We start from the raw sequence: 26,839 nt of genomic DNA on the forward strand, positions 1-26,839 counted from the left end.
GACCCAGCTGGGAACGCAGCGGGAAGTTAAAAAAAAAACTGTTCAGCTTTCCAAAACATCTGGTGATCTGCCACCTGTCTTTGACAGTACAAAGGCGCCAGGTCTGTGTGGTTCCTTCGGACGCCTCGGAAGGCGGGGCCACAAAGCCGAATCAACAAGTTCTAACAACCCAAAAGAGCTCTAAATTCCCAGAGCCCAGAGGCACCTGCACTTCCAGTCACTTTGATACCCCATGGATCCTCTGGCCAGGCTTCCGATCTAGCCACCTCTCCATTTTGAGCGCACACCTGCGCCAAGCGGAACTTGCCACGCGTAGGTGACTCCAACGCCAGACATTTTTGCTTCCGGAGGCAAACAACGAGGTCTTTTGCTCCAGTGCTGCTAGTTAAGGGCGCCCTCTCGGGATCTCCCATTGCAGTCCCATTGCAGTCCGGGGCTCAGAGGTTTGGCCTCCGGACGCTGGCACCGTCGGTCCGGACTTCCTCGCCAAGCTCCGTCGGGCAGCCCGAAGCCCCACCCATGACAACGCCACTCTGACGTCCACAAGCCGGAGGCCTCCTTACGCCGCTGGGTGTCGGAACCCCAGGACGACGTGTGGCGCGTGGACTCCAGGAGGGCCAGCCCTTCAGGAACCCGGTAGGGGCTTCCGGGCACGGTTCTGTGCACCTGTTCTTCCTCCTGCTGTAGTGTCTGCCTTCTCTGGGCAGGATGCGACATGCCCTTCTTCAGACGCAAGGAAGATGCGCCACAGATACCCCAGGCTAAGCACAGAGACACCAAAGCCAAAGCAGGAAGGTGTCGGGCACCTTTAAACTGTTGCGAAGCTCACGTGACCTACCCAGCGCTGGTCCGGAGATCACGTGACGGCGCGCGCGCCCCCTCCTAGGAGAGCCTTCCGCGCCGTGCGCGCGCCCTCGCCACCGTCTCCCCCCGCCCCTGCCCCTCGCCCAGCCCCGGGACGGGAGGGTGAGCAACCGCGAGGGCTCGGTGCTGGGGACCCTGTGCGCGTGCGCAGCGAACAGCTGTCACCCAGTGCGGAACAAGTCTCCCAAATTTCCCAAATCTCCCCGGGCGGGAGCCCCCCGCCTTCCTCCTCCTCCTCCTCCTGCTCCTCCAGGTCGTGTCCTCGCCCCCACCCGCGCGCCAGGTAACCGCTGTTCTGGAGTCCGGGCTGGGGCGGGGGAGGCCCGGAGACTGCCTGGCGCTGCCCCTTCTGCGCGGCGCGGCGAGCGCTGCGGGTGTCCCGGGAGCGGAGGCGCCGGGCAGGGGCTGTCGGTCCGTGGCCGCGGCCACCGTCATGCCGGGGAGGGCGCGGACGGCCATGGTCGCCGAGGAGGGGGCCGGAGCCGGTGACAGCCTGCCTCGGCGCTGGCGGGGCTCGCTCCCCGCGCCTGCCGCTCTCCCGGGAGCCAGAGCCGGGGTCGCGCTCGCCGGGCAGGGGGCCGCGCGGGGCCCGGACCCCGACGCCTCTCGGCGCCCACCCGGGTCCAGGGCGCGCTCGGGGCGGCTGGGTCTGGCGCCCGCGGCCCTCCTGCCCCCGACTGTCAGAACCAGCGGTGTGGGTTGGAGCTCCGCGTGCGGGGTCGCCCTCAGCCTTCTCTGGGCGCGGGGCCATGTCTTCCTGCAGTGCCCGCAGGAGCTCCAGTGCGGGCTAGACAGTGGTGCCTAATGAATGCGGGCCGAGTCGGGGCGCGTGGACCTCCAGGCACAGAACATGGCGTGGGGTGGGATGTGGGGGAGCGAGGCTGGCGGGCCGGGTCTCTGCGCTGACAGTTGGGATTTGTCTCCCTGTTCATCCCGTGAAACCAGCAGGGATTGATTCGGATGCTGTTCTCGTGGACTGGGAGCCACACTCCCCTTAACTGCGCCCTTAAGTCTGCGCCGGGTGGCTTTGGTTGTGGGCGACACCCGAGAGGGTGTTGGGTTCTTCCTTCCGGAGAAAACAGCAAACTTTTCTTTTGCACTTGATTGTTTGTCGCGGGCTGCTTTGTAAGTGTACGTTAGAACTGTAGCCTGTGCATCCTTATCCTGGTGAAAGTTTGTGCTGAGCTTGATCCGTGTAGATTCTCACCAAACTTTGCCCTATTTTACCCACTTGAGATTGTGTGTCTTAAACTTGGCTTCATTGTTTCTATGGCAGCGTTTACTAGTATTGTAATTTCTAAATGTTGTGGCTTTACTTTTTTGGGTGGCAGTTTTTTTTTTTTTTTTTAAATTTTGAATCAGAATGAGGTGTAATTTAAAATTGTGATCCCCCTCTCAGTTTCCGAAAGTGCTGGAATTATGGATTGTCACCATGCCCAACTAGTGGCTTTAGTTTTTTAAAGGTTAATTTTTACTTTGTAGCACTGACAGTAGTCAAGTTTTCTTGTGGCTCCTCACAGTCCTTCATGATTTATTTTGGAACCTATCACACAGTTGAGTTTTTGTTTGTTTTTTGAGAAAGGTCTTGCTAAATTGTCCAAGAGGTCCTGCCTTGCCCTCCTAAATTCTAGGATTACAGGCTATACCACCGCAGTAGGTTTACGACAGATTTAGGCACTTTCTCCCAATTTGAGGATTCTGAAAGGTTTTCACATAATCTTTACAGCACTCCACAAACTTGATGATACAATAAAATTTAAATCGGAGAATTGTTTCATTTTATTAACAAATTTTAAATGCTTGCTTTTCCAAAGTAAAAAATAAACACAATAAAATTTAAATCGGAGAATTGTTTCATTTTATTAACAAATTTTAAATGCTTGCTTTTCCAAAGTAAAAAATAAACGTTTTATGGGTCTGGGAGTATAGCACAGTGGTGGAATGCCTGCTTGGCATGCACAAGGCCCTGGATTCAGCCCACGGCGCAAAAAAATAAAATAGTTTTTTTTTTTTTTTGAGACAGGATCTCATCATGTAGTTCAGGCTGGCCTTGAACTCATCACCAGCCTCCTGAGTGCTGAGATTACAGGCGTGCACTATCACGCCTGGTTCTAAACAATTGTTTATTTATTTGGTCCTGATAATTGAGCTCAAGCCCTTGTGCTTGACAGGCAGGCGCTTGTGCTGCTGAGCTGTATCCCTGGCCCAACAAATATTTTCAACGGACATACACACATGCTTAAAAAAACCTGGTAACTATTTTGTAAGAATAAGCTGAACAGGTACTTAATTTAAAAGTGAGTGTCTTAGATTTAAACTTCAACTTCTGTTTAAAAAAGCTGGTAAATAGGGGCTGGGGATTTAGCTCAGCGGCATAAGTGCCTGCCTTGTAAGGCAGTCGTGAGTTCGATCCCTGGTACTGATAAAAAGGAAAAAAGAAAAAAAAAAAGCTGGTAAATTTATTTTTCTTCTGAGCATCTTCCAAGTAATAGGTTAGATGCTTGCTTCCAAGTAATAGGTTAGAATCCATTTTTTCCTCTCTTTATTGTTTTTATAAATAACTCCTGCCTTTTTTACCTTCCTAGCATGTTAGCACCCTGAGAACAAGTTCCAGTTTTTGTTATTTCTAGTAATTTAAGTAATCCAGCTTGTGGTGTTAAAAATACTTCCCACCTTTAAAAAAGTAGCAGCTTTATTGAGAAGTAGTTTATCTCTTAATATTACCAGTTAATATGTGGAATTTGATGGCATTTATTTATTTATTTTTGTGGTCTCACTTGGTAGTTCAGGCTGGACTTGAACTCATTTATAGCCTAGGCTGGTCTTGAATTTGCCTTTCTTTTTGATTGCCTGCCTCAGCCTTTCCAGTGCTGGGATGACAGGTGTGTACCACCATGCCTGGCCTCTGTGGCTTTTAGATATGTATAGAACAGCATATGAGATACAGAATCACCACAATTTTAGATCTCTAATGAATGTGGTAAATGGGCCTGAAGTGGACCTAAGAAATCCTGTTCTCTTTAGTAGTCAATTGCCTGTTTCTCTCCAACTCTGACCCCTTCCAGCTAAGAAACCACTAGTTTACTTAGTGTCTCAAAAGATTTGGTTGTTCTGGATATTTTGTGTAAATGGAATACAGTAGATAGTCTTTAGTAAATGGCATCTTTCATACTGCATGTTTTCAAGGTTCATCCTGTGATGCATTCTATATCAGTGTGTCTTTCTTTGTGGCTGAATAATCCATTGTATATAAATATCTCATTGGATTTATTCATTTATCAGTTATTAGACATTTTGGGTTATTAACACTTTAGGCTTTGTCAGTGTTTGGGTGAACATGTTTCCTCCCTCTGAGGTACTTGTCTAGTAGTAGGATTGTGGTGTTGTCTCTTTTTGAATGAATGAATGAGTGAATGAGCACAGAAGGGTAGTCTTGGGGTGTAATTTCTTGAGGCCATGGTGTGGGGGGCATTGACCTTTTCCTCCTCAATTACCACGTCTACTTAAGACATCTATGGGGCTTTGTCCTGTGACTAGTGCTGTCTTCTCTAGGTGCATTAAGATCCTCTTTTTGGCCTGCTTGATAAGTGCAAGGTCCTCAGTTTGATTCCCAGTATAAAACAAAACACCACACACAAAAACAAACAAAAAACAAAAAAACCCCTCTCTTTCTATTAGCAGCCTTTCTTCATGCTGCTCATTGCTAGACCTTTTATATTTATTTTTTATATATTTATGAGGTTAAGATGATAAAATAGGTGTATTCCATATTGTCATTGAGTTCAGTGTCTAATGCAGGTCTTTCAGTCTAAAGATTCTTTTACTCTTTTTGTAAATGCCAGTATTTAGTGCTCTTCCTGTAACCTCATTTCTGACATAATTTCTTGGTTGGTGTGCCATGAAGTCATTGTAACTTTTTTATTTTTATTTTTCTCTGATGCTGGGAATTAAACCTAGGTCCTTGAACATTTATTCACTGTATTTTTTTTTTTTTTATCTCTAGTAATCTTGAAATTTTTGTGGGGCCTAAAATATAACTTTAAAATACAACCTTAAAAAAAAAAACAACTCCAAACCCTAGAGACCCTCTATACCATGCTCTTCTTGCCCCTTGAGAGTTATGATCTATTAAGAAGAGACTGTCAAAGAGGAAGAAGAAGAGGAGGAGGAGGAGGAGGAGGAGGAGGAGGAGGAGGAGGAGGAAGAAGAAGAGACTGTCTTTCTAATACTTGCTGGGCTTTATTCTCCTCCACTATCTCAGCAAACAGAATAGTCCCTTTAAGAAGTCTGTTTCCAAGCTTCTCTTGAGGCTTCTTTCACTGAGGGCTCAGCCTCATCTCTTAGTTCCATCTACAATGCGTCCTTGGCCACTTAACTGTTTTTCACCAAACTCCTCTGACTCCCCAGTTTCCTGGGCTAGTATCCTGCTTGCATTCTTGTGCCTTTGTCCTAGACTGCTCCCTTGACCTGCTCTTCCCTATCTCATCCATTCTGTCTCAGTTGTCACTCTTTTGAGTTAGTCTTCCCCCAGGCCTGCACATTCACTATGACATGTTTATAATCTCCTTTGTAGCCTTAATCATGCCAGTACTATTGAATCACTTTTTCTCATGAATGTGTAAAGCACCACACAAAAAATCGTTAACATGGTTAGTTATTTCCAGGTGATAGAATTGGGGCTAACTTGTTTCCTTCAGGTTTATTTGCATTTTCTAAAATTTTCTCCTATTAATTAGTATTCCTTTGGGGAACAAGAAAAAAGTTCCTAAGATCTGTGTTTGTTGCAAACAGTAGAAGATAGAACACAAAGATGTCACTGGTATTACTTTTTTTTTTTGAGATATGTTCTCAGTATGTAGTTTAGGCAGATTTTGGACTCTTTGTAGCCTACAGTGGTCTCCAGTTTGTGGCAGTCCTCCTGCTTCAGCCTCCCAACTTCTGGGACTACAGATGTGCACTACCACATTTTCGTTGCCATTGCCATTTTCATTTTGGTGAATTTTCTTCTAACAAGTTTTGTTTTAGTAATCAAAATGAGATTTTAGTGTGTTTCAGAAATTTCTAGGACAGTGTACAACCTATGGCAGTTACACAGCAGCCAGCTGTTTATTATTATTGAAACTCATCAGTATTGTAGTATGATAAAGAAACAGGTACTTATTGGTTGTCTGGATGGATTATTTTTTAATTGTTTGAGGCTGGGTTTCCCTTTGTGGTTCAGGCTGGTCTTGAACTTGCAGTGATTCTTCTGCCTTAGCATCTTAAGTGCTGGGATTATAGGTATGCGTCACATCCTGAATGAAATTTCTTGATGGTATTGAAATTAAGCTGATTCTGGGGCTGGGGATTTAGCTCAGTGGCATAAGCGCCTGCTTGGCAAGCAGGCAGTCGTGAGTTTGATCCCCGGTACCGATAAAAAGGAAAAAGACAAAAAAAAAAAAAAAAAAAAAATTAAGCTGATTCTTAAGAGATTAGGAGCTAGCACTGTGTTAGAGTATGAGAACTAAGTATGTGTTAATATTTTTTTTTCCCTGCAGTATACCCTGATTAGCACATTTGTATGTTTTATAGTATAAAGAGTTGAACAATTGCTTATTTGCACTGTTCTATTTTTCCTTGGTGGTTTGTTCTGCATAGTAACAGGTAGATTTCTTCATTATGTTAATATCTGCTGTGTGCCCTTAAGTGTATGTTAGATGTAGATCATACAGTAGTGAACACAATAGACAAGTGATTCTGTACAGTTTCATGAAAGAGGGTTCTTTTAAGAGTATATTTGGTGCCTGGTGTGGTGCTGTAATCCCAGCACTTGGGAGGCTGAGGCAGGAGCATCTTGGTGAGTTTGAGGCCAGGCTGGATTACATAGTGAGACCCTGTTTCGCTCTGCCCCCACCCAAGCAAAAGAATGTGTATATTAAACTGTACCACTGTATTTTTAGATATACAATGGCTTCATCTTTTATTCAGAACTGCAACCTCTGCCTTTATCTTGGATTCTTCTTGGTTTGTGTTTGTCATGTATTGCTGTGATTGGATGCTTAAGGACTTGGACAATATGTCATCAAAACTCTACTTATTTATTATGGTTTAATGAGATAAGGTCTTGCTGGGTATTCCAGACTGGCCTTGAACTCACAGAAGTCGTACCTCAGCTTCCCAGAGTGTTGAAACTAGCCCCTTTTAAACTTTTTTTTGGTGGGGTAGGTAATTTTTGAGACAGAGTGTTGCTATGTAGTTTAGGCTGGTCTCAAATCTAGCTCAGGGTGGCCTAAAACTTGTGGTAATACTACTACCTCAATGTCTGTAGGGCTGGGATTATAGGCACATACCACCATGGCTGGCTCTGAAAGCTGTTTTATTAAAGACTTTTTTCTCTTTAAAAAATTGTCTATATAGTTCACTTACTAAATTGGCATCTCATTAACTCTAGCAAAACAGAGTTCTGCTCTTCTGAGGGATTTCTCAAGAAATTTATCCCATTCCATTTTTCACTCTGGAAGCACAAAATTGTCCCAAACACTTTATGGCTCCTTAAGCCTGATATCCAGACGTCATTAAACTTGTCATTTCAGCTTCAGAAGTGTCATTGCAGGAACAGTGGGCTTGTTTGCACTGCCTGTGGGTCATCCCTTTATCCAGTCCAGCCACCCTCTAATCTCATCTCCACCCGTTCATCTTTTAAAATGACCATTCCCTGCGCTCCAGAATGAAAATTCCTGCTCCTTCCCCGCCCCAGCGTTATCTTGCTGGTTCTCCCTTTCATTTTGCTCTCTGTCTTTTCATTTTCTCAAACTAGATTGGCCTTTCACAGTTGTGCCATTTTCCTCCTGGCTCCCCTCATATCCCTTCTTTCTGTACAGCTTTCTAGTCTCTGTTTGAATTTGTTTATACTTCCTCAGTACATATAATTTCTCAGGCTAAATCAGCCTCTCTAATGATAAACTGTCTTCATATCCATGCTTTTCCACGGTGCTCAGCACACTTCATAGTTCAATAGTTACACTGTTATTTGGTTGTTTCTGTAAACTATAGGGATTCTATAAGGACAGGGATCAGATATGTGTATTTATTCCCTTATTTCACACCAGCTTACTTTGCACAGTGTAGATGCTCAATAATTTTTTTCTTTTTTTTGGTATGAGGATTGATTGAACCTACTGCCTTTGTACTGGGTTTTATAAACCCAGCTTTTAAAATTTTTTTATTTTTTATTTTGATGTATCTTGCTAAGTCACTAAATTGGTCACTCTGAGCTAAAATTTACAATTCTCCTTCCTCAGACCATCTCCTAGAATTCTAGAGATTATAAGCAAACACCATTACCTCTGGCTTCAGTGAACATTTGTTGAAGAAATTAATGACTATTATGTATATGAAAAATTAAATCATAAACCAGGACACATATAGGAAATACATTTTAACCATCATGACCCAACACACACATAAGCATACATATATAAAATTGAAATAAACATTTCACAAGACAGTGCTATCTGTGCTGTACACTAATTTTTTTGTTCTGTATGACATGAAAATAATAAGATATAATGCACTGATTTAGGTAGGACTGTAGTTAAAACGCAGAGCTCTAAGGCAATACTATGCAAGCAAAAGGCCTCATTTTCAACTCCTTTGTTGAAACATAATTGCTATTTCATCATTATTATTTGATGGAAAGTATAAAATATAGGTTTAAATACCCCCTCCCCCACCCCACTCTTCCTTAAAAAAAATGACTACTAGTGAGATCTAGGCCTGCTTAGATGTTCTGGTCTGGTTCCAGGTAGTAGTTCCCCAAAGGAGGGTTGCTAAGGTCCTAGGGAGAAACATCTAGACCTGCCTCTCAGGTTTTATCTTGCAAATTTCTTTGGTGTACTGATAGGCAGGATTCTTCCACCCAGTTTGGCTGAGCTCATTTCAGATATGTGTTCAGTCACTTAATTTTAAGATTGTAGCTTTTCGTCAGTTTTGTTTTCTCCATAAGTTAGAAACCAAAATTCTGGCAAGGATAATGTGGATGGAGGCACACAAGTAAGTATTTGTGGTTGTATTAATTCAGGAACCTGGCAGCATTGGGGTGCCTGGTTCACCGCATTGCAAGAGCGGTGGTTCTCATAAGTATTCACTTTCTAGCGCTCTTGGAAGGAAGGCTGTGCACTGTTTAGTCCCACTATAAAGCATCGATGTCTTATAGACTATTTTGCTAACAAAATGTTAGGAAAAACCCTAAGTATTTAGCAAAAGGACTATTCTAGCAGAACATCTTACTATTTGGTTCTGCTCCTCAGAATGTTCTTTCCTGGCACTACATCCTCTTCTGTTGAACAAGACTGAACAGATAGCTGGGCATGCTGGCACACACCTGTCATCTCAGCACTCGGGTAGCTGAGGCAGGGAGATTGCAAATTCAAGACTACCCCGAACAATTTGGTGATTTAATGAGTCCCTGTCTCAAAATAAATAGCCAGAGTTGAGGATGTAGCTCAGAGTTCAACTCCCCCACACCACAAAAAGCAAAAAGGTAAATCCTTCACTTTGACTCCCTCTTCATGACCTTTGTTTGATTGATTAATTGTTCTGGGGATTTAACCCAGGGTTCTACCACTGAGCTGTGTGGTAGAACCTTTTGTTTTGTTTTGTTTTGTTTTTGGTGGTGGAGATTGAACCTAGAGCCTCACACATGCTAAGCACACATTTTACCACCAAGGTACATCCTCAGCTTTGCCAGTTGTAATTATTTACTTTTTCTATTAAAAAGTAATTTATTATCCACGTTACATATTAGTATTTCATTTATTCTTTTTGAATAGGCAATCCAAGGCATAGAATTAAGATAAAATTCAGAAGATATAAAAAGATAAAATAGTACATTTTATTATAGTTGGCCTTCAGCTCATTCCCTTCCTTTGATCCACTTTTTTTTTTTTGTCTTTTTGAGACAGGATTTAGCTATGCAGTTCAGGCTGGTCTTGAACTTACTTTGTAACCTAGGCTGGCCTGGAATTTGCAGAGATCTTCCTGTCTCAGCCTCCCAAGTGCTGGGATTACAGGGTGTGTGCCACCACACCCCCTCCCTTTTATTTTTGACACTCTCACCAGTAAGTGCAGGATGGCCTTGAACTCTCAGCAACCCTTCTCAGCATCCTGAGTGCTGGGATTATAGGCATGTCCTACTATACCTCAGAGAAAGATGTTCTGTGTAAGCAGCTCTGTAGCATTTTATACAAATAGTAGTTGCTCTGAGCCTTTTTTCTTCTATTAACACTATATGGAGGTGAGTTTTAAAGTATCTGTATATAGTTGGGTACAGTGTACCACTTGAGAGACAGGCAGGAGGATTGAGAGTTCAGAAGCAGCCTGGACTATACGGTGAGCCCTATCTTAACAACAACAACAAAACCAAAATAGAACTTGTCATATAGAGTACCACATAGAGTGTCATACATAGTGGTATGGTTTTTCATTATATACACATACCATGAGATGTATGTCAGCTTCACATCTCTGTGACAAAAAACTGAATCAGCAGATTTTGGCCCAAGGTTTCAGAGGTCTCATTCTATGATTGTTTAGCATTTTGCCTTTGGGCCTGTGGTAAGGTAGAATACCATGGCAGACAGTGTGTGTGGTAGAAGAAATTTCTTCCCGAGTTGCAGTAGGGAAGCAAAACAGGAGAGGAAGGAGCTTCAAAGTCATCTCCACATTGCTGGTGATCTAACTTTTTCCATGTGGCCTCCAACTCCTAAAATTTCCACCAGTCTCCCAGTAGCACCATCAGTGGGAGACTAAGCCTTCAACACATGAGCTTTTGGGGGACTTTTAGATCCAAACTACAGGAAGATACTTCACCAATGCAATCCTGGAAGTCATTCAGTAACCTGAATGATTCGTAGGATGATCTATCTACTCATATATCATTATTTTAATATTTTAATTGTTGTAGCTTTACTATATTTTTGGAATTTTTCCAAACTAGTTTTTTACTTTGTTTTTTTTTTTTTTTTTTTTGAGTCAAGATCTCACTATGAAGTCCAGGCTGGCCTTGAACTAGCTGTAGAGTGCTAGGATTACAGTTGTGCACCACTGTGCCTGGCAGACAGTACTCTTATTTAACTTTAGAAGCAGTGTGCTCAGTTCTGAAAACTTATTTATTGCGGACGTATTTAGTTTACAGACTAATCTAGAGAACTATCTTTGAGATGTTTAGAGTTACTTATTTTTTGGTACCTGATAGAACTGTGGGGGAAAGAGGAGGAGGACTGGCGGCGGCTGAAAAGATAAGAAGTATGAAATATAAATAACCTTTATTTTGGGAATGCAGGGAGAGACACCCCCGACCCCCTGGGGCATGGCATCTCCACCCTGGGCCGGTGATCTCTCCGTGGAACACGTAGAGTGAGGTACATAAGTAGCCTCTGCTTGGGGTGGAACCTAACGGGGCATTAGGGATGCACAGGTAGCCCATTGGTCTTAGTTTGGCGCCAGAGGTAATTCCTAAGGGTGGGGGAGATAGGAGCTTTCTGGCTTTACTGGCTACAGTATCTGGCCTGGGCCAAAACCCTTTCAAGTACCAAGAATTGAACTCAGGACTGTGCTTGCCAGGCAGGTGCTGTGCCGCTGAGCTGTATCCCAGTCCCCTTCACTTATGTCTTTTAAGTCCTTATGGTGGACATTTTAAAATTATCTTTATACAGATCTTACACATTTCTTAAGTTTATTCCTTTGATTTTATTTTTTGTTACTTTGGGGAAATCTCAAAGTCTTAGAAAGCTTGTGGTTTTAATACCTAAAAATTTTTATTTCCCTTTAAAATTTGAGAGTAGATGGCTTTTATGCGCTATCACTCTTTGAATACTATTTCCTACGTATTCCTACGTAACCACAATATATCAGTCAAAATTAGGAAGTTAGCATTGATGCATTACTGTCACTAATTTTTAGATCCTTTATTTTTTTTTATCTGTTACAGTAGATTTTTTTTGTTTTTGAAACAGGGTCTGGATATGTAATTTAGCTGCCATGAACTCTTGGCAGTCCTCCTGCCTCAGGCTCTAGTGTTGGGATTCTAGGTGTGTGCCACTATACCCAGCTCCTTTCTTTTATATTTTTTAAATTAATTTTTATTGATATATTTTAGATATATATAAAATGATAACATCATAGGTGACTTGTCCTGTACATGATTATGTCTTGAATCCTTTTTCCCCCATTCCCCTCCCCTCCTCCTTGAACCCCTTTTCCTGTTCTTTACAATACCTTTTTTTCATTTTCCCTTCCTCTATTCTGTTTCCTTTGTCCTTTCCTTCCTTTTCCTGTCTGGCCTCCCTTGTTCTCCTTCTCATTTGAACATTTCCTTCCTGCTTCCCAATAGCTATTATATATTTTGGTCCTTACTTAAAATTTAGGTTTTTTATACCAGAGGAACAGTGCAGTATTTATTTACATGTGTGTCCGATTTATTTCACTTAAGAGTGTTGTCCTCTGGTCCTTTCATGTTACCAGGTGGCACATATTTTCATTTTGTTCCTTTACTGGAAGCATTTCCTTTGATCACTTAGGATAGTGTAAGCTTCTTTGCTCTAAAGTTAGTCTTTTTTTTTTTTAAGTATGTTTAAAAAGAAAAATTGTGTAAATAGTATTTGGTTCCTTGTCAAGCTTTCAGTTCATTCAGTTATTTTTTACTTATGTCTCCTGTTTTATTCAGTAAACTATAATCTGTTATATATCCTGTTAATATTATTATTGAAGTTCAAATTGTTGTAGGCTTGGCCCAAGGAAATTGGGCATGGTGGGTTCTTTGTCTATTTCACATGTCCCATCATTCTTTTTTGTACTCCCTTTATTTTTGGCATAGTGAGATACTTAGGCTTCACTTGAACTTTGCCTGCCTACCCTAGTTAGAATCTAAGGTCTAGTGTAGTGGTGGTGAACCTGTGGTGTGCATGTTAATTTGTTTTTCTTTTAAGACAAAAGATGTTAAGTAGCATTGTTTTTTCTAAACTAAAATCAGAGCATCAAGTTTAATTGCAGTGTTGGCACCCAGCAATCAGTAAGTAGGTTTGGAGCTGCAGTGTGGGTGCTCATTTCTAAAGAGTTAACCAGCCATCACTGGTCTAGATGTTTATTGCTATCAAAGTATTGCTTCTGGCTCTTCTCAGTGGGCAGAGATGGAGGTTATGTGGGTGTTCGTATATACATTTATTTACTTATATATGTACACACAAAGAAGGATGTGAGAAATGTACTAATACCAAACCATTGTATTTTTTCTGTTTTTTGGTACCGGGGAGCGAATTCATGATATCGCGCTTACCAGGCAGGCGCTTTCACCACTGAGCTAAATCCTCAGCCCCTAAACCATTGTATTTTTGGAGTTACTTCATAACTATAAGTTCTGTCCTCCCTCTGTCCCTTCCTTTCTTCCTTTCAGTTTCTGAGGCAGAGAAAAATCTTGCTGTGTATTCCAGGGTGGCCTTGAATTTACTATGTAGCCCAGGCTGGCTTTGAGTTTGCCATGATCTTCCTGTCTCAGCTTCTTGAGTGCTGGGACCACCACAATGCCTGACTCTGTTATTTTACTAGACCTTTGGATCTCCTCTAATTTTAAAAAGAAATTTCATCAGTACTCTTAAATGAAATCAGTTGGCAGTTTTCTAATTATAAATAGTTTTGTTTCTTAATGTAGGCTTGTATTTTAAGTGATTACCAACTGGGTGTGGTAGCTCATGTTTGTAATCTCATATTCTGGGAGGGTGAGGCAGGCAGATTGTGCAAGTTTGAGGCCAGCCTGGGCAGTTTAGTGGTTTAGCAAGACCTTGTCTCAAAACGAAAAACTAAAAAGGACTAGGTGAGTAATATAGCACAAGGATGTTGGGTTCAATCCCTGTACACATGCACAGCATACACTCATAGACTTTCAGGTTTACTGTTTTTTATTTCTTTGTGTGATCTGAGACAGTTTATTTACTTATTTTTGGGTACTGGGGATTGAACTCACGACCTAGCGCTTGCCAGGCAGGTGCTTAAGCTGCTGAGCTAAATATCCCCAGCCCTTGAGACAGTTTAAATAACATTGGATTATGTTTCTTCAGAATTGAGTAGAATTCCTCAGTGACACCATCTGGGTTTGGTACTTAGATTTTTTTTTTTTTTTTCCTTTTTTCTTCTTCTCTTCCTTCAAGGTCTTCTTTGCTGTCTCCTCTTTCTTATGTATTTATTTTTCTTTTTGTGGCGTCTGGAGAAGAGCTGATAGCAAAGAAGTCCTATCTGGGACTTAGTCCTTGCAGATACGTAGCTTGCAGTTGATTGCATAATGTACTATCTGAAGTTAGCAGAGTGATTTCCGTAGTTGAGTCTTATTTTCATCAGCTCTCAAATGGAAATAACCACAGCCTGCTAACCCACCAAACACTTTTAAGAATGAAAATGAGGTAACATATTAAAGTACAGTGAGGAACCAAGCAAATGCAGGCCCCTCCTACTGGGGATTGAACCCTTTTCATTGAACGGCGTCGCTGGCAAAGCCCCCATGATACAGGAGAATGAAACTCCTGACCTACTATATCCAGTAAGAGCTCATGTTCTCTAAAATCAAAGAATGAATTTTAGGAACAACAGAGGTTAAGAGTAGAATATATTTGAGAGAAAGAAAACTTCTGTCAGAGAGACAGAAGGGGTACCCACGGGGTTGCCAGGGACTTTGTGTTTTCCAGGGACTTTTATAGAGTAAAATGGGGTGAGATGGGTTCAACGTGGGGAAAACTGGGAACTCGCAAAGCAGATGGGCATAAGGTGGGTCAGAACTATGGTTAACCAATAAGATTAATAGTTCAGGTAAAATTGATTTCAGTAGGTACAAATGGGGAAGCGAGTCACGTAGAAAGCCTGCATTTTAAGGGAGCAGTGACAGGGGTTGGAATGATGACTCCTGACTTCCTCAAGGTAACAGGGGGCTATTTAGAATGTCAGTCCTTAGGATATGGATGCATTTGTTTGATGTTTTGTGTGGAGGCTTGACCCACAGAAGGCGCCAGTCTCTCCCACAATTGCAAGGTATCATCTGGACTTCTGCACTGACTCTTTCGAGCTAGCCCTATCTCACTGCCTATAATATTTCTAACTAACTCAGGTGCCTGTAACACCTACTCTGGTTTTAAGTTTTGAGACAGGATCTCACTGCCTCTCATAGGCAGGATGTGAATGTTCAGATAGCTGTAGTTCTCAGTATCTTACTGTGCAGGTGGAGGCTCATCTCTCGTTCCCCTAGGAGAATGGAGAAAGAGCAAGTGGAGACATTTATTTTGTTATTGGAAACAAAGAAAACTTATGCATCAATCAAATGCAGCCCATAGTTTATTTTTGAGACCATTAATGAAAATTTGGTCTTGTAATTATTTGAACCACATTTTATAATCAAGGAAAGGTAACTGATTTTACTGTGTGCTTGTATCATGCATGACTAGGTTTGTGTTTATTATATGTTGGTTAAATGGCTTGAGACCTGGAGGAAAATTTAAATTTCATCTAGTAGATACTAAAAGTACTTTGAGGTGTGTTTGTATATCAAGGAAGCTGTGTATTGTTATCAGGGTTAAGGAAATAAAGGATCAACAAATACTTGTGCAGGGTTCTATGCCCAACATTGCATATAGAACTAAAATAGTCCAACTCCGTTTTCCTCAGGTGTGAGTTTGTCAAATGGGTAGTTAACAAAAAATATGCAAATTGCCCTAGTTCTCTAAAATAAAACTTCCTGCTTTTGTAATGGAAAAAAGCATGAATGGTCAGATTACTGTGTGTGGTAGTTTTGAACCTCAGTTTTTCAATATAACTAACACCATATATGCTTTATGCCAGTGTGACTCTTTAGGAATAATTTCAGTTTGTCCCTTCTTTTCCTTCCTTGAACCCAGAGCCTTTGTACTTAGCTACATTTTAAGACTCTTTTACAATTTTTAAAATTTTGAGCCAGGGTCTCCTCATTTGTGCTGGAGTTATAAATGTATATTTACGAAGACTAGCTTTTTTTGAGACAAGGTCTTGCTGCCTATGCATCCCTTGCTGAGCTCAGGATCTTCCTGGGTCAGTTTCTGGAGGGCTGACCTACCATGCCTTAACTGTTTAAAATCATATGCTTTTATGTAGAAATAAGAATAAGAGGCCGGCGATATAGCTCAGCAGCCTGGCAACGCAAGGTCTTGAGTTCGATTCCCTGTACCAAAAAAATAAAAATAAAAGAGTAATTTACATGGTTACCCCTGAGCTTTTTTGGCAAGCCTGAGTATACCTAGGCAATCTCAAACATGAAAGCCGTATGATGTCACTGGAGAAGTGAGGGCTGGAGGTGACCTGGTTCTGCGGGAGCGGGCTTTTGCCATCCTCAGGTGCTGCCAAGGCTGCAGTCCGGAAGCTGGAAGTTGGCGCGCAGCTGCTGCCTGCCGTGGTAGCCGGGTGCGGGGCAGCCTGCAGTGGAGGACAAAGGCACAGCAGGTCTGCGAGCTACTCCGTGGCTCTGGAGGGGGCTAAGATTTGGTCCTACCTTCCGAGACGCCCGAGGAGGAGTGGAGCGCTGAAATCCCAGCAGGCGAGAGATTCACATTCACGAAGTACGGTTTTGAAAAACTTTGTGAATCCTCTGTGTCATTATCAATCTAATTGCATAAAAATAGGAATTTAGAAACTGAATTGGTTCCCTAAATTAGTAGATGTAGGAGAACAGTCACTTTTTCTCTTGCAGCAGAAATGGTATTTGGGGCCTTCGATTACATGCAGGTTTTTGGTTCCTCCTGACCCAAATTTTAGTGCACTTTTGCTACTTTCCTAAAAGTTGGAATTTAGAGAGGGAGGGAGGGAGGGAAAAAAGAGAGAGGGAGAGAGGGAGAGAGAGAGAGAGAGAGAGAGAGAGAGAGAGACAGACAGACAGACACACACACACAGACAGAGAGACACAGAGAGAGACTGAGAGACAGAGGCAGAGTGAGAAAACACATTTACTAAAAACTCCAGAATTTTTAAAAACCCTTTTCCATAAGGACCACAAATCCGTAGCCAGTCATGATATTGTTTTCACGTTTTAAAAATGATTTTTAAATATTTCTAGAAAGTTTTTAAAATGTTTGTACTCTTCATAATTTTTAAAAAATATTTTTGTTAGAGAGTTGAAGTTTTATCAATATGCAGTTTAAAGATTTTACTACAAATTTAAGGTAAATTTGAAAGGATCTAGCACTAAGAAAAATTGGTCATTTCTAATAGATCGTTTTTATTAAAAATGCTGATGATGTTTCTAGGGCTTGTAATCATTGCTTGTCAAGTGCCTTCCTATAAAATGTATCCATTTTACTTTAGAATTTAATTTTTTATCATTTTTTTTCCAAAAGAGAATGTACCATTGTGCCTGCAATTATACCTATAGAAGAGTTCACCCTTTTCTGTTTTCTTTGTAGTTTTTTTTTTTTTTTTTTTTTTTTGGTCGTTTTTTGAAACAGGTCTTACTATATACAGTTCAGGCTGGTTTTGTGCTCACTGTGTAGCTCAGGCTGTCCTCCAGCTTATGGAAACCCCCTCAGCCTACTGAGTGGTGGGATTATAGGTGTGTGCCACCATGCTAAACATTTTTCTTTGTATCTTTGACAAATTTGATTGCAATATCTGCATCTAACATGACTTTGTTCTACACTGCAGTATGAGAAACTGTTTTTATGAAACAAGTCTCTTCCTAGACAGTGTCATAGTTGGAATTTAGATTTCATATTTAGAATTACTGTTTGTGAATTTTCTTCCTAGTGCCATTAATGAGACTTCTGCCAACATTTCCTGTAAGATCAAAATATATTGGTAGGATGCATGGTTTCATATAGAAAAGTTTTTTTTTTCCCCCTGGTGGTACTGAGAATTGATCCTAGGGCCTTTATGCTAAAATGCAGCCCCTCCCTCCTTTTACCTTTTGAGACAGGATTGCAGTAATCACTAAAATGGCCAGACTCCTCTGGAAATTTAAATCCCCTGCCCCAGCCTCTCATAGTGTTGCGATTACAGGTGTGCATCACCAAGGCTGGACAGATAATATTTTTTTTATCCTTGTTTGGCAATTTTTTCTTTTTACAAGAAATTACCTTTCAATGCTAATGTCATTGTTTATGTTGCAGTGTGTGATTATTTAAAAGTTAAAGGTATTTTAACGACTAAGACTTGATTCTTCATTTAACCTATAAATTTTGAGGTGTTTATAGTTGTGTTATAGGTCATGTAATAGAATGGCTGTGTAAAAGATTAAGGGAACAGTCTTAAGCAGTTTACTTTCATTTAAAATTTTGAACACAAACATAAAACCCAATCCTAGACATTATAATCACGAACCTTGCATATTTTAGGAACGTGCTCTACTATTGATCTACATACATACTTCCAGCCAAAATAAAACAAAACTCTGTGTTGAGATGTTCATTGGGCATATTGGTCTTTCTTGTTTTAGGAAAATTTCATAACATGGAATTGCCAAAATTAAAAACTCAAAGTGATTGATTGGTATACAGAAGGATTCTTAAAGAACTGTCTCACTATAGAATTATAATTTTTTGTTTAAGTGGTGTACACCTATAATCCCAGCATTTGAGAGACCAAGCAAGTATTGCTGTAATAAGTTCAAGGTCACCCTGCACTACCTAGACACAATCTCAAAAAGACAAAACAAAACAAAAATTTTGATGGTTTAAGGTAAATTTTGATCAGTGTTATAGCTCAGTGGCACAGCACCTGCCTGGCAAGCGCAAGGTCTTGAGTTCGATGCCTGGTTCCAAAAAAAGGAGTTTTAATTTTCCATAAATGTTCAGGAATATATTACTTATTTTCATTTTTAAAAAGTTTGTGCATGCTTTTATCATAGTAGACATGGGAGAGTTTTATGAATTCATCCAAATATGTTTTACACTGTTCGTTTTACCTCTTGGCAATCCTTTCCTGATTTTTCTGTTCATTATTTCCTTGTTTTTAAAAAATGGATTATTTTCCTTGAATAGTTTTAAGTTTTTGAATTTATGAAAATGAGTTTATACATTGTATATTCTAAGATTTAACTTTCAAAGATTTTTCCATATACATAGTTGGCCGTAGTATTATCGGGTAGTTCCTTTTAGAAATGACTCGCCAATTAAATATTAGGTTTTTGGGATGCTCTTGGTTCTGGACCCTTCTCCTTTGGACCAAAGAATTGTACAAGACAATCTAAGAACGGTGACAAAATTTATTTGAAACGTTTAGGAGGGTGGAAGAAACTGGCACTGCGGAACAAACTTGGGCTGAACAAGAGAGGAAAAAACAATAAAAGGAAAAATAAATATACACCCTGGATCTTGGGTTGGGTCTACATCTGAGTCTTCAGTTGTCGGCTGTGGTGAAGGGGCAGATGGCATGCTCTGTAAGACGACTGTGACCTTTCATGCGGTCCACATCTCGCGGGATTCTGCGAGGACTTTACATGCCAGAGAAGTGGTCCTGTGCAGATTCTGGGGTCCTGCCACACGCCTCTTCCCAGTCGGACTAAGCTGTGCTGTCTCCTGTCTCAAGTTTCCATGTCTTTATGCTACATATTCCACTAAGTGAATAGTACACTTCTCTTGGAGATTGACAGTTGGGTTGTTTTCAGTTTTTAAGGTGTTACAGAAATACTGATCATTTTTGTACACATCTATTGTTGAACAGATTCCACAGCAGGGTATTTGAGCCTCAGCACTGTTGACGTTTTGGAGCTTAACAGTCCTTTGTTGTGGGCACTTTCTTATGACCTCTAGGACATTTAGTAGGTTGTCTATATGTTAGGTGCCACTAGCCCCCCTTCAGTTGTGACAGGAATGTGTGTGGGCATTGCCAGTTCCCCAAAGGGACAAAATCGATCCTGGTTGAGAACCAGTTTTGGCTTTAACTTACGAACAATTACTTTTAGGAGCTCACTGTCTTCTATTAAAAAGACAGCTCACCTTTGAGACAATTCAAATCCTGTTATCCACTTCAAATCTGCCTCTTTTCTCAGTCTTTTGCAGAGCCCATCTGTAGGCGTCCCTTTCTTAGAAAGTCCTGTAGCATCTACTTTTTAAAAAATTTTTGTTGTCTTTTTGAAATAAGATTTCCATATGTAATTCAGGCTGGCTTTGAACTCTCTCTCAGGCTGGCCTCCAACTCATGACCATCCTCCTGCCTCAGCCTCCCAAGTTGTGGGATACAAGTACCACCATGGTAGGCAGCATTTATATTTGTACATTGGATTTGATGCTGAAGTATATATTCCTTGATACTGTTAACTTCACTAGGTTTCAACACGTTCCTGGGTTTTCACTTTCTGACAGGAGGAAGGAATCAGTGATCAGTTGTTGGTCTTTATTACTGTTGTTGATTTCTTCTGATTTTGGTCAACCTGTTACCCTACCCAAGTGTTGTACTGTCACCTAGCTGAATTCTGTTTTGCCCTAATCTTGTTTGTCCTTGAGAACAGAGTCTCTGTAGGCCACAGGTTCTCTTTCTGTTAGGCCAGTTGAAACTGGTTTGTCTAAGATGACTACTAGAATGAGCACCAGACAACCTCTAACTTCATGATACTATAATGCCATCTGCATGCCAAATGACACCTTGCACCCAGCACCATTGATAGGGACAGTTGCCATGAGATGACTGGAAAGAAGTATAAAAGGAGCAAAAAGAGGTGTTTACAGAATTCCCAGAAAATCTCAGCCTGTTCACAGAAAAGATGAATATTCCTCCCCTTCAGTGGCCTGTCCCCTCATTTCCTTCACCTTGTATGTATAACTCTTAACCCTCAAGGGGTCAAGAAGTTGATTTGCAAGTTTTGATTTTCTACTTCTCTTCTTGGCCAAGAATAAAAGTCTTTTATATTCACTTGGTGCTTGGTTTTGTTATTGATTCCTCAATTCTCAGTGGGAAAAAGGACCCAGTCGGGGTTTATAAACAAAAAAATGATCTTAGTATTTGGGAGGCTGAGGCAGGGGGATTGCCATGAATTCGAGGACAACCTGAACTATATAGTGAGTTCAAGGCAAGACTGCACTACAAAGCAAGACCTTCTCTCAAAAACCAAAAACCAGAAACCAAAACCGAAACAAACAACCCCAAAAAACAAAACTGAAAAAACCAACCAACTAACCAGCGAACAAACAAAATACAACCCAAAACAAAAAAGGAAGCACCATGAGAGGAATTCTTTTTACTTTTGGTTTTTGTACCCGGGGTAGGGTGGAAGCTTACTTTAAGCGCCCAACCCACCCTTTTTACCTTCCTGCCCTTTTAGTTCTCTAAAACCTCAGGTACTCTTGGGTTTTGTCTTTAGATGTTTTGGTTTTTGAGACTGGGTCTTGCTATGTAGTCTAGGCTGCCCCATAGTGATACATAGCCATGTTGATCTCAAACTCTCCTCTTCTTGTCTCAGCCTCCCAGTGCTGCAGTTAGACTTGTGTATGGGAACCACCATCCCCAACTGATTTTATCTTTTCAAAGCTTCGTGATCAGAGTGAGTTTGTTCACTTTTTGGTTGTTGATCGCTGCTTAAATGCTTGTTGCTTAAATGTTAGCTGTCTCAGCTATTAAGGCAGGGATTCTTTTTTCTGAGTCAGCTGGATATGGGTGGGAGGAGTTCGCTCTTTGCTGTTCCAGGTATTTGGGGTTCAGTAGTCCCATGATAAAGTGAGGATCTGTAGCTCCCATTGCAGTCTTAACATTGCATCAGAAATAACCTGTGATAAATTTTTGTATTTAGTTGTGCAGGCAGAGAGTTGTACTAAGAGAGGGGGGAGCATATAGAGTAAACTAATAAAAATGAATATAGGTAAAGTGTGTACTTAAAAAAAACCTGCTACAGTTTTTCTCCATTGGAAGTTATTTCTTTTTTCTTTTTTATATATTTTTTTTGGAGACAGGATTTTATTTGGTGGTTCTGGCTGACTATGTATAGCCCCGGCAGGCCTTGAATTCTAGGTGATTCTCCTATCTATTGGAAGTTACTTTCAAAGAGAAAGTGAAAAAATACAGTTTATAGTTGTGAAAAATATTAGGATAAACCACAACAAAGATCTTTGTGATATCAAATATTCACTTAAGTTTTCTTTTTATTTTTTGGTACTGGGGATAAACTCATGGCCTTGTGCTTGCCAGGCGGGTGCTTATGCCACTGAACTAAATCCCTTTCTCTTGCCTAAGTTTTCTTTAACATAACCTAAACCATTACTGATCTGACTTTCTAACTCAGGTGAGAGGAGCTTGATAATTATGTTGAGTCACAAATTTTTTGACCTTTGATTATTTTTGTACTTATAAGACAGAGTAGTTCTTTGTGCAAGTTAATGAGAAGTTTTCATTTTGGTTACAGAGATGAATCATTTGATATTTTAGATACATTTGATATTTTATTTCTACTTCATATTTGTGACTGTACATTTATTTGCCTGTCTTTTTTGAGGGTTTCGCTGTCCAGGCTAGCCTCAATTCTGTGTGGCCAAGCTGGCTTTGAACTCTCGCTCTGCTTTAGCTTCCCAAGTGCTGAGATTATAGGTGTGTACTGATATAAGATCTCCAAATGATATGGGGGAAGTAAATTTTACTCACAACCTGCTTGATGTCTGCTACACTGAATTCATGTTCACTGAGATTGAAGAATGAATTCCAAGGAACAAGGGAGGTTGAGAGTGGGAAGATTTATTGGGGAAAAAGAGTGGGGAATAAGAATAACTCCTGAGAGACAGGAGGGGTCCTGAATGGGTTGCCAATGAGCCCACTACTCAAAGGAAGTTTTATAGAGTGAATAGTGAAACACTGTTCCTAGAAGAGATCTAGGGTTAGATTCCTATATCTATGGCCTGTGGTCACATCATTTTCATTTGCCAGTCTTGTGTGTTTTTGTTTAATGACACCTGATTTAACATGTATGTGTTAGGGCTTATTTTCCCTCCAAAACCTCATGTGGTCATAGGTGGGACTTTTCAGAGGTGCTGGATCCTAGGATTTATGATACTGGGATTAAGTGTGTGATGCTGGGATTAAGGATATGTGATTACTAAATTACTTCACTGATTTGTATGGCATAGTTTGGGTATGGAAAATGGGAAGGCCCACCCTGCTTGTGAATGCTACACACCCTAAGGCTGTGCTGCCTAAATATAGTAAGGGACAGAAAGAGGGCTGCTGTTAGCTTGCTGCTTGCTTCCTTGCTGCTTTGCTGCCTCCTGCCTTATACCTGCCATGAACCGTTTCTCCTCTGTGATGCTTCTCTGTCATGCCACTCTGTCTTGAAGCCAAATATGAATTGAAACCTCTACAAACTGTGAGCCAAATAGACCTTTCCTCCTGTAACTTTGAATGCTGGGTATTTTGTCTCAACAACAAGAAAGTAACTAAGAAAATAAGTGATTTATTAATAAATAACTAAGTGATTTATTAACACTGAACTCATAGTCATCAGCTCTATAACTCCAGCCCAAATGAAGCTTATTAAAAATGTTTTGTCCTGATCCATGTCATTGTTTTCTTACATGTAGCAACACTAGACACTTAAGTATTGTGCTTCAGGGCTATTTTCAAAAGCCAAATGCATAAGAATATGGGTACTAAGTAGACCATAAGAAGAATATATGTCTACAGTAGGAGAGCTGAAACCAGAAGGCCTGTTTTAACCTTAGCTGGAAATATGTGCTGTGATTCAAATTTTTCATTGCTCTCTGCATGTCTGTCAGTGACCATGTGAGTGCCACAAGATGTGACTTTGGGGTTATGAATTTTAGTGAGCAGGCAAATTTGCAGATAAGGACTCCAGGAGTGGTGAAGACTGATTATGTTAGAGTGAGACATGAGCAGAGTATTAACAGAGGACACTATCAGTTGGAAAGGAGGGACTCATGGAAGATTTAATAATTGTTCCCATCTTAGGTAAATGTGGAAAGGTGAGTTTTGGTGCTTGCTTCGGCAGCACATATACTAAAATTGGAATGATGCAGAGAAGATTAGCATGGCCCCTGCACAAGGATGACATGAAGTTTGTGAAGCGTTCGATATTAAAAAAAAAAAAAAAAGAAAGGTGAGTTTTGCCAGATAGCAGAGACTGACAACAAATACTATAATAGTTGTGAGTGTGGGTGCTAGAATTTCAAATTAGCTTCAGATTTCACTTTACGGACCTACAAACAGTATGACCTGGGGCAAACATTTTATTCTTGCTTTAGTTTTTTATATTAGAGATTGAATCTCTAATATAAATCTAATATAATATAAATCTCTAATATAAATCTAATATAAATCTAATATAATCAGCCTTTCACTGAGCTACCAGCCTTTTGATATTTTTTACTTTGAGACAGCTTTGAACTCATGATTTTCCTTCCTCAGCTGCCCAGAGTGCAGGGATTACAGGTCTGTTCCATCATGCCTGGCAAACATTTTATTCTTGATCATTAGTGGAATCAAGATATTCATGGTCACTGAATAAAGTCTTATAAGAGGTCCTCGTAATGGCATACTCGTGACTAGCACAGCAGAGGAGAGCAGTGGCGTGGCTCCCTTGGGAATGCTGAATGGTTTAGAATGAAACAGATTTCAGGTGTGCCACTGGGTCTTTGAGTCCAGGTGGAAGGCAGGAGCTAGAGCCATGGGAGTTACATTTTTCATACTAGAATGGGGTGGACTATTAAGGGGGTTAACAAAAGGATGACTTGAACAGTTTTGTGCATAGAAAATCTGCTGTATATTTTTATACATATGTAGAAGAAAATTGGTGAAGTTGAACTAAATATGTGTAAATCAGCAAAACCTCTTCGAGTAGCTGAGGAATGAAAACATTTAAATTTCACTTAGGGTAGCGTAATGGCTTGTGTCTAGATGTCCCTCCAAAGCCTCATGCACTCATAGGTAGGGCCTTTTCAGAGGTGGCTGAATCTAAAGTGATTGACTCATGGTGCAGTGCAATGCTAGAGTTAAGGATGGGAGTGTTGTCTGCCCTCAGGGCAGGTAAGCTGAGACCAACACGGGACAGAGGCTTGCTGCTTGTTACTTGTGATTTGCTGCTTGTTTGTTTTTGCTGTCCGCTGCCTGCTGTGAATTGTTTGCCCTCTGTGATGCTCCTCTGCCATGCCAAGGCTCCTGCCTTGGAGCTAGCTGATTATAGACTGAAACCTTTACAAACTGTGAGACAAATAAACCTTTCCTCCTTTAACTTGTGAATGTTGGGTAATTTATCTCAGCAATGACAAAAGTAACTAAGACAGAGAGTATCATCACAGAGACTAAAAACTAGGTATAAAAGGCGTACAGGAAATGAAAAGACAGTGATCCTCACAATTTAGGAGAGGGTAGAGATTAGGCTAGGTTCTGGGATTCTGAAATGAGCCTTGCAGCAGAGGGTAGCTTGCAGTGTAGGAGGTGCTCTCTCTCACTTCCCAGTGCTCCTTACTCTGCTAGAGGGGGCCCTCTCGGTTCTAAAGGCTCCCCTATTCTTACTTGCATTTGTAAACATTTTGAGCTTTAGCTCAGGTCTGTGCTGGCAAGAAAGAGGCAAGCTAGACTGTATATGGGTTGAATGAACCAGCATTGAGACTGGGATGGAGCAACAGATTTTGGAGGAAGGACACCATGTTATCCTTGTCGAGTTTTAGATTCAGTGTTGTCTGTGTTGAGCTTGACATGTGTCTCTAAATCACATACCAGATAGGCACTTAGATTTTTGAGATATTGATAAGGACAGTTGAGGCCAGTGCGGCTGAAATCTCCCATAGGATCTGAGTCAGGGGGACAGGGAAGAGACTGGCTGAGGACCAGCCTGGAGAGGTGGAATTCCAGAGGGTAGACTGACCAGTAGAGAGGATCCAGCTCTCAGGATCCAGCTCTCATAAAGGCTATGCCAAGAGAATTTGTCTGATGTTAGAGATTGCAGAGTGGTTGGTGAAAGGATTGAAAAAACATGTAGAATGTCGCAGCTGAAAAGCCACTGGCAACTTGTGTCAGTAATGTTAGTGTACTGGTGGAGAAAGATAGCAGATTGCAGTGAGGATGAAGACAAGAAAGGGGTGAACTGCACAGTGAGTGAAAGTCTTTCTCATTTGGGGCTTGTCAGTGAGAGTCCAGGAGAAATGGCTGTAGTAAAAGTGGGTCCAGAAGGGGCATATAGTGTAGAGGGAGCTTTAAAAAATTGTATAGGGGTGCTGGACACAAGTGGCACATACCTCTAATCCCAGTACTCAGAAGGCTGAAGCAGGAGGATTGCTGTGAGCTGGAGATAAGTTTGGGCTACGTGGTGAGTTCAAGGCCAGCTTGAACTACATAGTGCGATCCTCTCAAAAAATTGTATGGGCAAGATTTGAGCATCTATTGGCAGTAGCCTGGGGAACAGGCTAATTGAAGATTATTGAAGATAATTTGAATAATCCCCTTTTTTCTTTTTTTAAACACTAGCACACAGATGTTATTATAAGCTAGCAGTGTGATAAATTCTTACATTTAGCAACTTAATGCATCTCCATCTTGATGTAGTTCGTGTAGGTAGCATTACCCATTTTACTGATGGGGGAGCAGACACCTTAACTAACTTACATGAGATGACACTGTTATTAATGAGGAAGGCATGTAGAGGGATTAGAATCAAGTTTTCTCTAGCACTAAGGATGATTCTGGTCTCTATAACTAGCTGCTTAAAAATCAGACAATCACAATTTGAAAGAGATTTCCACATAATCAAGTTGTACTCCCATTGTGGTGGTAACTTTTGCATGTCATTTTGTTTTCCTTATTTTCTTATACCATTGAGTATAAATAAGTTAATTTTTAAAAGTATATTTAAGAGTTTTTCATTTTTGAAAAATTTCTTCTATTTGAGAAAGGTTCTGGCTATGTATTTCAGGTTGGCCTTGAACTCACTAGGTAGCTTGGGCTGGCTTTGAACTCATGGTGATTCTCCTTCCTCATCTTCCCAAGTGCTAGGATTATAGGTGTG

General features: G+C 41.0%; 1 protein-coding gene and 1 non-coding gene across 4 annotated transcripts in view; both read left to right on the forward strand.

Moving 5' to 3' along the window:
* Positions 1-500: 500 nt before the first annotated feature.
* Kdm4c (lysine demethylase 4C) overlaps positions 501-26,839 on the forward strand; it is a 354,968-nt gene continuing 328,629 nt past the window's right edge. For 2 of the 3 annotated variants that reach the window (XM_003472256.5, XM_023566045.2), the window contains exon 1: positions 966-1,147. The gene's annotated coding sequence lies outside the window, so the exon portion shown is untranslated. Of the gene's footprint in view, positions 637-965; positions 1,148-26,839 lie in introns of those variants that run through there. The other variant, XM_013155087.3, reaches the window with a different exon arrangement.
* LOC111757510 (U6 spliceosomal RNA) lies at positions 23,812-23,917 on the forward strand. Its single transcript, XR_002791839.1, has one exon. It is a non-coding gene; the product is annotated as a U6 spliceosomal RNA (small nuclear RNA).

This window comes from Cavia porcellus, unplaced genomic scaffold (assembly GCF_034190915.1).
Source record: "Cavia porcellus strain 051 isolate PalLab524CR breed Dunkin Hartley unplaced genomic scaffold, mCavPor4.1 scaffold_1, whole genome shotgun sequence".
NCBI classification, from domain to species: domain Eukaryota; kingdom Metazoa; phylum Chordata; class Mammalia; order Rodentia; family Caviidae; genus Cavia; species Cavia porcellus.